This window comes from Dasypus novemcinctus, chromosome 7 (assembly GCF_030445035.2).
Source record: "Dasypus novemcinctus isolate mDasNov1 chromosome 7, mDasNov1.1.hap2, whole genome shotgun sequence".
In the NCBI taxonomy this organism is placed as follows: domain Eukaryota; kingdom Metazoa; phylum Chordata; class Mammalia; order Cingulata; family Dasypodidae; genus Dasypus; species Dasypus novemcinctus.
In genome coordinates this window covers 51,330,087-51,339,090 of record NC_080679.1, presented here as the reverse complement: position 1 = coordinate 51,339,090, position 9,004 = coordinate 51,330,087, and the positions used below count along the sequence as shown (strand labels likewise).

At 34.2% G+C, this 9,004-nt stretch overlaps 1 pseudogene; it reads left to right on the top strand.

The window, feature by feature from the left end:
- Window positions 1–6,913: 6,913 nt before the first annotated feature.
- On the top strand, window positions 6,914–7,614 carry LOC101411632 (mitochondrial import receptor subunit TOM20 homolog; annotated as a pseudogene).
- Window positions 7,615–9,004: the final 1,390 nt, after the last annotated feature.

Sequence of the window (9,004 nt, the reverse complement as noted above, 5' to 3'; positions counted from 1 at the left end):
ACTTAAGCTGGGCAATTTTAAAGACTTAGGATAAGTTGAACCACATATCAGAGCACTGCAAAATAATAATAATAGGTTAGAGGGAGAAATTGGCCATCAGAGTAAATTCACAAACATATCAGATGCCTCAACATCAGCAAAAAATTATGAATCACACTAGGAAAAAGAAAGAGATGGCTCAGTCAAAGGAACAAACCAAATATCCTGAATCAGGATTTGAGGCAAGTAATCGTGATAATCACACAATTGTCCTAAACCATTTTAAAGATAATATGACTAAAGAGATAAAGGATATTAAGAACACATTGGAGGCGACAGACTTGGCCCAGTGGTTAGGGCATCCATCTGCCACATGGGAGGTCTGTGGTTCAAACCCCGGGCCTCCTTGACCCGTGTGGAGCTGGTCCATGCACAGTGCTGATGCGAGCAAGGAGTGCCCTGCCATGCAGGGGTGTCCCCGTGTAGGGGAACCCCATGCGCAAGGAGTGCGCCCCGTAAGGAGAGCCACCCAGTGTGAAAGAAAGTGCAGCCTGCCCAGGAATGATGCCACACACACAAAGAGCTGACACAACAAGATGACACAACAAAAAGAAACACAGATTCCCATGGCACTGACAACAACAGAAGTGGGCAAAGAAGACGCAGTGAATAGACACAGAGAACAGACAACCGGGGTGGGGTGGGGGGGGAGAAATAAATAAAATAAATCTTTAAAAAAAAGATAACTAAAAAAAAGAATACATTGGGTGAACATAAAGAACAATTTGAAAAGTCTGCAAGGAAAAGTAACTGACCTTATGGAAAAGAAGCCATGATAGATAAGATTAAAAATACATTAGAGGTATGTAAGAGAAGATTTGAATTGCTCGAAGACAGAATTAGTGAATTTGGAGACAATATCAGAACTGGAAAAGAAGTGAACAAAATAGAAGAGAATGGACAAAAAGGAATAGAGTCTCAGGGAATTGAATGACAATGTGAAATGTAAAAACATACATATCATTGGCATCCCTGAAGGAGAAGAGAATGAAAAAGGGACAGAAAGAATATTTGAGGAAACAATAACTGAAAACTCCCCTACCCTTATGAAAGACATACATATCAATATCCAAGAAAGACAACTCACCCCCCAAAAATAAACACAAACAGACCTACATCAAGACACCTACTGTTCAGAATGACGTATTTCAGAGATAAAGAGAAGATTTTGAAAGCACCAAGAGAAAAACAAAGCAGCACATAAAAGGGAAGCTTGATATGAGTAAGTGCAGACCTCTCATCAGAAACCATTTCAGAAAGAAGGAAATGGTATGATTTATTTAAGGTATTGAAAGAGAACAACTGCCAACCAAGAATTCTGTATATGATAAAGCCATCCTTCAAAAATAAGGTGAGTTCAAAGTCTTCACAAACAAAAACTGATAGAATATGTTACCAAAAGACCAAAATTACAAGAGATACTGAAGGGAGTCATGCAGTCTGAAAGGAGAAAACCAGGGCAAGAGACTTGAGAAGAGTGTAGAAATGAAGAATATTAGAAAGGATAAAAAGATAAACTATAGTATGATATGACAGCAGAAAGTCAAAGGTCAAAATGGATGAGTAAGTAATGCCTTTACAATCATAATATTGGATATTAATGGCTTGAACTCCTCTATCAAAAGTCACAGACTGATATAATGGATTGAAAAATATGAGCCATTTATATGTTGTCTACAAGAGACTCGCCTCAGAAATAAGGACACAACCAGATTAAAAGTGAAGGGTTGGTAAAAGATCCTCCATTCAAATATTAACCAATAAAGAACTGTAGTAGTGATAGATTTTAAATGCAAAACTGATAAGGGATAAAGAAGGTCATTATATATTAATAAAAGGAGCAATTCACCAAGAAGAAATAACTATATTAAATATTCATACAACTAACCCGTGTGCCACAAGATACAGGTGGCACACAATGGCAAAATGAAGGTAGAAATAGATATCTCTACAATAATAGTTGGAGACTTCAATACACTACTCTCAGTATTGGATAGAACATCTGGAAGAGGATAATAAAAAAAAACAGATCATTTGAATAACATGATAAACAAATTAGACCTACCAGATATCTATAGAACATTTCACCCCAAAACAGCAGAATATACTTTCTTTTCAAGTGATCATTGATCCTTCTCCAAGATTGACCATATGTTTGGTAACAAGACAAGTCTAAATAATTTTAGAGAAGGCACAAATACTAAAATCAGAAATGAGGGGGAGACATTACCACTGATCCCTCTTATATAAGAAAGATCATAAGAGGATACTATAAACAATTATATGCCAAAAAAACTAGAAAATTTAGATGAGATGGACAAATTCCTGGAAACACATGAACCACCTACACTGACTTTAGAAGAAATAGAAGACATTAACTAACCAATCACAAGTGAAAAGATTGAAATTGTCATCAAAAAACCTCCCGAAGATGAAAAGTCCAGGACCAGATGGCTTCACAGGTGAACTGTAGCAATCATTCAAAGATGACCTAATAGCAAACTTGCTAAAGCTCTTCAAAAAAATTGAAAAAGAAAAAATGCTACCAACCTCATTCACTGAAGCCAACATCACCCTAATACCGAACCAGATAAAAATACTACAAAAAAAAAAGAAAATTACAGAACAATGCTCTAGTGAATATACATGCAAAAATCCTCAACAAAATAGTTGCAAACATAATCCAAAAGCACATTAAAAGAATTATATATACACCATGATTGAGTGGGTTTTATACCAGGTGTGCAAGGTGGTTCAACACAAGAAAATCAATTGATACATTGAAGAAGAAAAACCACCTGATCCTCTCAATTGATGCAGAAAAGGCATTTGGCAAATTAAAGCACCCAATCTTGATAAACACATTCCAAAAGATAGGAATAGAAGGAAACTTTCTCAATATGTTGAAGTGCATATATGAAAAACCTATAGCTAACCTTGTACTCAATGGTGAAAGATTGAAAGCTTCCCCACTGAGACCAGGAACAAGACAAGGATGCCAATTGTAACCATTATTGTGCTAGATGTACTAGGTAGAGCAATTAGGCTAGACAAATAAATAAATGTCATTCAATATGAAGGGAAGAAGTAAAACTTTCACTATTCACTGATGACATGATCCTATATCTATAAAATCCTGAAAAATCCACAACAAAACAACATAGTCCTGGCATAAAGACAGACACCCACGTCTACAGTCAAGTGATATTTACAAGGCTGTTAAACCCACCCAGCTGGGCCAGAAGAGTTCTGTTCAACACATTGTGCTGGAAAACTGGATAGCCGTATCCAAAAAAAAGAAAGAAGACCCCTGTCTCACACTTTATACAAAAATTAACTCAAAATCGATCAAGGACTAAAGTATAAAAACCACAACCATAAAACTCCAAGAAAAAAATGTAGGAAAACATCTTCAAGATCTTGTGGTATGTAGTAGTTTCTTAAACCTTACGCCCAAAGCATGAGAAACAAAAGAAAAATAGATAAATTGGACCTCCTCAAAGTTCAACACTTTTGCACCTCAAAGGATTCTGTCAAAAGGGTGAAAAGGCAGCCCACTCAAAGGAAGTAAATTTTTGGCAATTACATATCTGATAAGGGTTTAATATCTGTTTTATATAAAGAGGTCATACAGCTCAACAATAAAAAGACAAAGTATCTGATTTAAAAATGGGCAAAAAACTTGAAAAGTGTCCATAAAAAGGAACATAAATGGCAAAGAAACATGAAGAAATGTTCAGCATCTCTAGCGACTAGGAAAATGCAAATCAAAACTGTAATGAGATACCATTTCACACCTATTAGACTGGCTGCTATTAAAAAGTTGGAAAACTATAAATGTTGGAGAGAATGTGGAGAGATAGGAACACTAATTCACAGTTGGTGGGAATGTAGAATGGAACAGTCACTGTTGAGGACTGTTTGGCAGTTCCTAAGGAAGTTGAATATAGACTTGCCATGTGACCCAGCTATACAATTGCTAGGTATCTACCCAGAAGAACTGAGAGCAGTGACACAAACAGGTATCTGCACACCATTGTTCACAGCAGTGTTATTCACAATAGCCAAAAGTTGGAAACAATCCAGGTGTCCATCAACTGAAGAATGGATAAACAAATTGTTGATTATACACACAAAGGAATATTATGCAGCAATAAGAAGAAATGAAGTTGTGAAACATATGACAATATGGATGAACCTAGAGGACATAATGCTCAGTGGAACAAGCCAAACACAAAAGGACAAACACTCTATGATTGCCCTATTATCAACTAAATATATTATGTGAAATATGAATATGTAATGTAAAGTATGAATAGGGGTAAAATTGCATATATAAGACCATTTTTCTTTGAAACTGAACAAAGGTAAGTTAATAGTACAAAATGTTAATATCAGGCAAAACAAACAAACAAGCACATTATACTAAAGAAGGAAACCAGGCACAGAATACTACATATTATATAATTCCATTTATATAAAATGTAAATATAAATCAATTTATAAAGATGAAAGTAAATTAGTGGTTATGTAGGTTTGAGGAAGGAATACTAAGGCAAGTGGAATCTTTCTTTTTGGAGTAATGAAGTTGTTCTAAAATTTTTGAGGTAATTTTTGCACAACATTGTAATTATACTAAAACCAATGGTTATACACTTCAGATAGAACAGTCAGAATCAGCAGCTATGTACAGTGGGGGAAGCATAGGGAGAAATTGAGAGGTGAGGAATTTTCTTGTTCATTTGTCTGTTTTTTGTTTATTATTATTATTATTATTGAAATAATGAAAATTCTCGAATAATGATTGAAGTGATGATCACACAACTATGTGATTATAGCAAATATCATTGTACATTTTGGATAAGTTGTATGTTAATTAATATGCATCAATAAAATTGATTTATTAAAAATGAAAAAATAAGACTACATGATATATAGCTCAAAATTTCCTCTTGTATAAAAGAATAAACAACTTTGAATATATAACATTGGCTGGGCATTTTTTTGACAAATTTTGCTATGATAATGAAGATTTTTTTCAGATATTAGTTACCAAAAAGAAAAAACAAAAACAACACCAGCAAGAAAAATCCCTCCCTCTTTTCTCCTTAGAACTTACTCAAAATTGGTGAAAATTTGAAGGCATGAAATCCAGTGCTTGTTGATGTGGATGAGATTTAATACAAATCCTTCATAAATGTCTTAAAAGGATCTAGTTCATTGCCAGCTGGAATTATTACTAACAGTGGATTTTCATAAGTAAATGATCTAAAATACCCATATAAAATCCATTTATTCCAATTCAAGACATCTTAATATTTAGCATTTGTTAAATCTTCAGGCTTTGCACGGGCTTCTTAGTAAAAATACTACATGTTTCTCTCTGATTTTAACCACATAATCTTTGTAACTGTAAAACGTATTTTAGGGAGATACTTGATAATTCTAAATTTATTGAATAAATGGTTAACACATTTTAAAATGACAAGAAAATTACAGGTGTGTAATAAATACCATGGCTTCAAAGATAGCCTGTTATTTTGGGGTTAGCTTGGAATATGTGTTAAGAATATTTATCTCTGAAGCCAGATTGCCAGCACAAACTCTGGTCTTGACAGTAGCAAGTCATATGATATTTGACAAATTGTCAAGGACTTTGTTTCCTCATCTGTAAGACTTGGATAATAACGACACCTACTTCATAGGATTGTTGTGATGAATAAATGCATTAATATATGAGTTATTCCATATGAAGCATATGAAATGTCTATTTTATGTTAACAAAAGTTCTAGCAATTGTTACTCCCATTATTAAAGTAAATAAATTATAAATCTTTCAATTCATTAGAACAAAAACAATCATAAGTTGCATTGAAATTATTTCCCTTGTCTTTTATCCACATAAGAATAATCGAAGAAACAGAGTGGACCAAAATAATGCAAAATAAATGAATAATCTTTACCCATTTTTACTTTTACTGCACAGTTCCCACTTGTTTCATATGATTTCCACCTGTATTATCTCTGATTTACAGAAGTTTCCATTATACTTTGTATGTGGTAATCACTTGCCCTTCTCCCAGTTCTTTCTTTATTCTGTTAAGTATTTTCCACTTTCACATCCTTCATTTACAATTCTTTGGCATATCCTTTATTCTCTCCCATTGCATACTTTTTTCCTTCTGCTTTACTAAAATGTCGTCCTGTCTTGGCTGTCACTTGCCTACCTTCTGCCAGAGTCTGGTTTCCTCTGTGTTCTGAAAATGTCCCTCATGGGCAAGAGCCCTTGGAGGCAGATACTGCAGTGCTAATTTCTGAGGGCTTCATTTCTTAGATTTTGCTCTGTATTCAAAAGTGTCTCTTCCCAAAGAGAGTGGAGGCAATGAGCAGTGAGAAAAAGGCCTGAGTTTTCACATAGTCTATTGCAGACCAGCATCCTGGCAGTGGGCAGCTAGATGGATTCTCTGTGGCCAATGGCCATTCAAAGTTGCCATTCAAGATCTACCCATGCAGATAATTCCTTCCTCCACCCACCAGGCCTACAATTTCTTACTAAGATAATAATTCTTTGTGAATACACCATCTATTCATAACATATAGCTCAGAATATACATATATGAGGAAATATGCTTTTTTTCTACTTGCTTGAATAGAGATAATATTGACAGTAATGCTGAAAAATCATAAAAACATTTCTCTTTTCAGAATGACTAGTTGCAGATATTACTCAGGAGAAAAGTAATTGTTTCAGGTAGTATTTTTTAAAAAGGAGGAAAATGTCAAAAGGAAAAATTCACATTTAAAAACTTCTCGGCCGTCCCTTTGAGGGTTCGCGGTCAACGGCTGCTTCGTGGGCTGCCGCCGCCGCCCTCGACACTCCGCTGTCGAGAGAAAATGGCGGGTGGGAACAGCGCCATCGCCGCCGGTGTGTGCGGGGCCCTCTTCGTCGGGTACTGTAGTTACTTCGACCGCAAGAGACGGAGTGACCCCAACTTCAAGAACAGACTGCGAGAGCGAAGAAAGAAGAGAAACTTGCCAAGGAGAGAGCTGGGCTTTCCAAGTTACCTGATCTTAAAGATGCTGAAGCTGTTCAGAAATTCTTCCTTGAAGAAATACAACTTGGCAAAGAGTTACTGGCCCAAGGTGAATATGAGAAAGGTGTGGACCATTTGACAAATGGAATTGCTGTGTGTGGACAGCCACAGCAGTTATTGCAAGTTTTACAGCAAACTCTTCCACCACCAGTGTTCCAGAGGCTTCTGACTAAGCTCCCAACAATTAGTCAGAGAATCGTAAGTGCTCAGAGCTTGGCTGAAGATGATGTGGAATGAAAAACAAATGTCAGCGTAATCAAACCTCTATTTAAAATATTCAGAAAATTCTTAACTCGGAAGATGAACAGCTCGGGGAGAATAAGGGCAAATATGCTTGATATGGACTGTGCACCACACTAAAAATCTATCAGAGTTAATTTTTGCTTTGTGTAGATCCATTTGTCTTATTTATTTTTCCCGCTGAGAAATGTATTTTGATGAGGGCTTTTCATTTTATAAATACACTATGAGTTATTGAAAATTGAAATGTCATGGATTCTGTTTCTTCAGAAAGTGTGCAATTAAAATGTACATACGTGTAACAATACTTATCTTAAAAACACCCAGTGCTTAGTTTTGAAAGATAAGGCAACAAAAAAGTGTATGAGAAAGCTGAAGAGTACATATTTTTAAAACTAGTACATTTTGTTACATATCAGAAAATTGGATGAAAACTCAGTCGTGTTTATCAAAGCTGAGCATTAAAATCTTCAAGAAAAAAACAAAAAACAAAAAAACTTCTCTGCCCATATCATTATATCAACTAAACATTGGTCAAATTACATGCTAATTATTTTCAATATTATTCAAAATTAATTCACTAACTCATGTGTACTATCTTCATTAGCTTATATTTAATTAATTTTTAGTATTAAAATAAGATGAATCACTTGAGTTTTTCAATATTAGTAGATATGTCATAAAACATCTTGAAAATATTTCTTTAAGGAACAAGCTACTTGGAAGATTTCTAAATAATATATCCAGTCACCAATGATTCCATTTTATTATTAGTCTTTGTTTAATAAGATTTAGAATGTTTATATTATGATTAAAATATTAAATTATAAAATTGTTAATAGTACTTTCCTAACATCTTCTTTGGACTCCATTCAATAGTAATCAATTATTACTGAAACCATCTTACTTTTTTCCATTTTTAAATCATGACTTGGATTTTAGCTTGTGAAACTTTAATAAGCTGGTTTTTAAGTGATAGAAGTGCCAATATTCACTAAAGGAATAAGAGAAAAAGTGGATACTCCATTCACAAAAGCCTTTCATTTGCTATTATATATTCCTTCTTGTCCATGAGCCAAAATACAGCATTCTTGCAGAATGAATCCTGTTGAAAAATATACTTTCACGTATTGTTTCATAAGAATCTGCACTCGAGAGGAAACATACTCAAATAACTTTCTTTCCCAGATCCATACTGCTGTTTTCCTCCTTGGGGATAAATGGAAATCGAAAAAAATATGTTTTATTAATGATAGATATTTTTAAATTTTATATTGCAAATAAAATAATAATTATAAAATAATTTTCCATTTCAAGAGGAAAGGGGTAAAAGAATAGGAAAATGTACAAATATGTGTTCATCAAGGACAGTCCATATGCTTTGAAATCATTTCCGCAAGTGTTTACTTTAGGTTTTCTTACTTTCTATTCACTTGAATTTTTTTTTTAGTTGTATATATAGAACTGAAAACTCCTGCCTATATTTCCTTTTTGGTTTTTCCTTTTTAAAATTTAATTCCAGCAAAGGACTAGTTCTCTGGATTTGTGGCACTAGTTGCCAGCCAAAGAAGATATTTTATATGAATTGAATGAAGATACTAAAACATCACAAAATAATAATCTCCATTGGT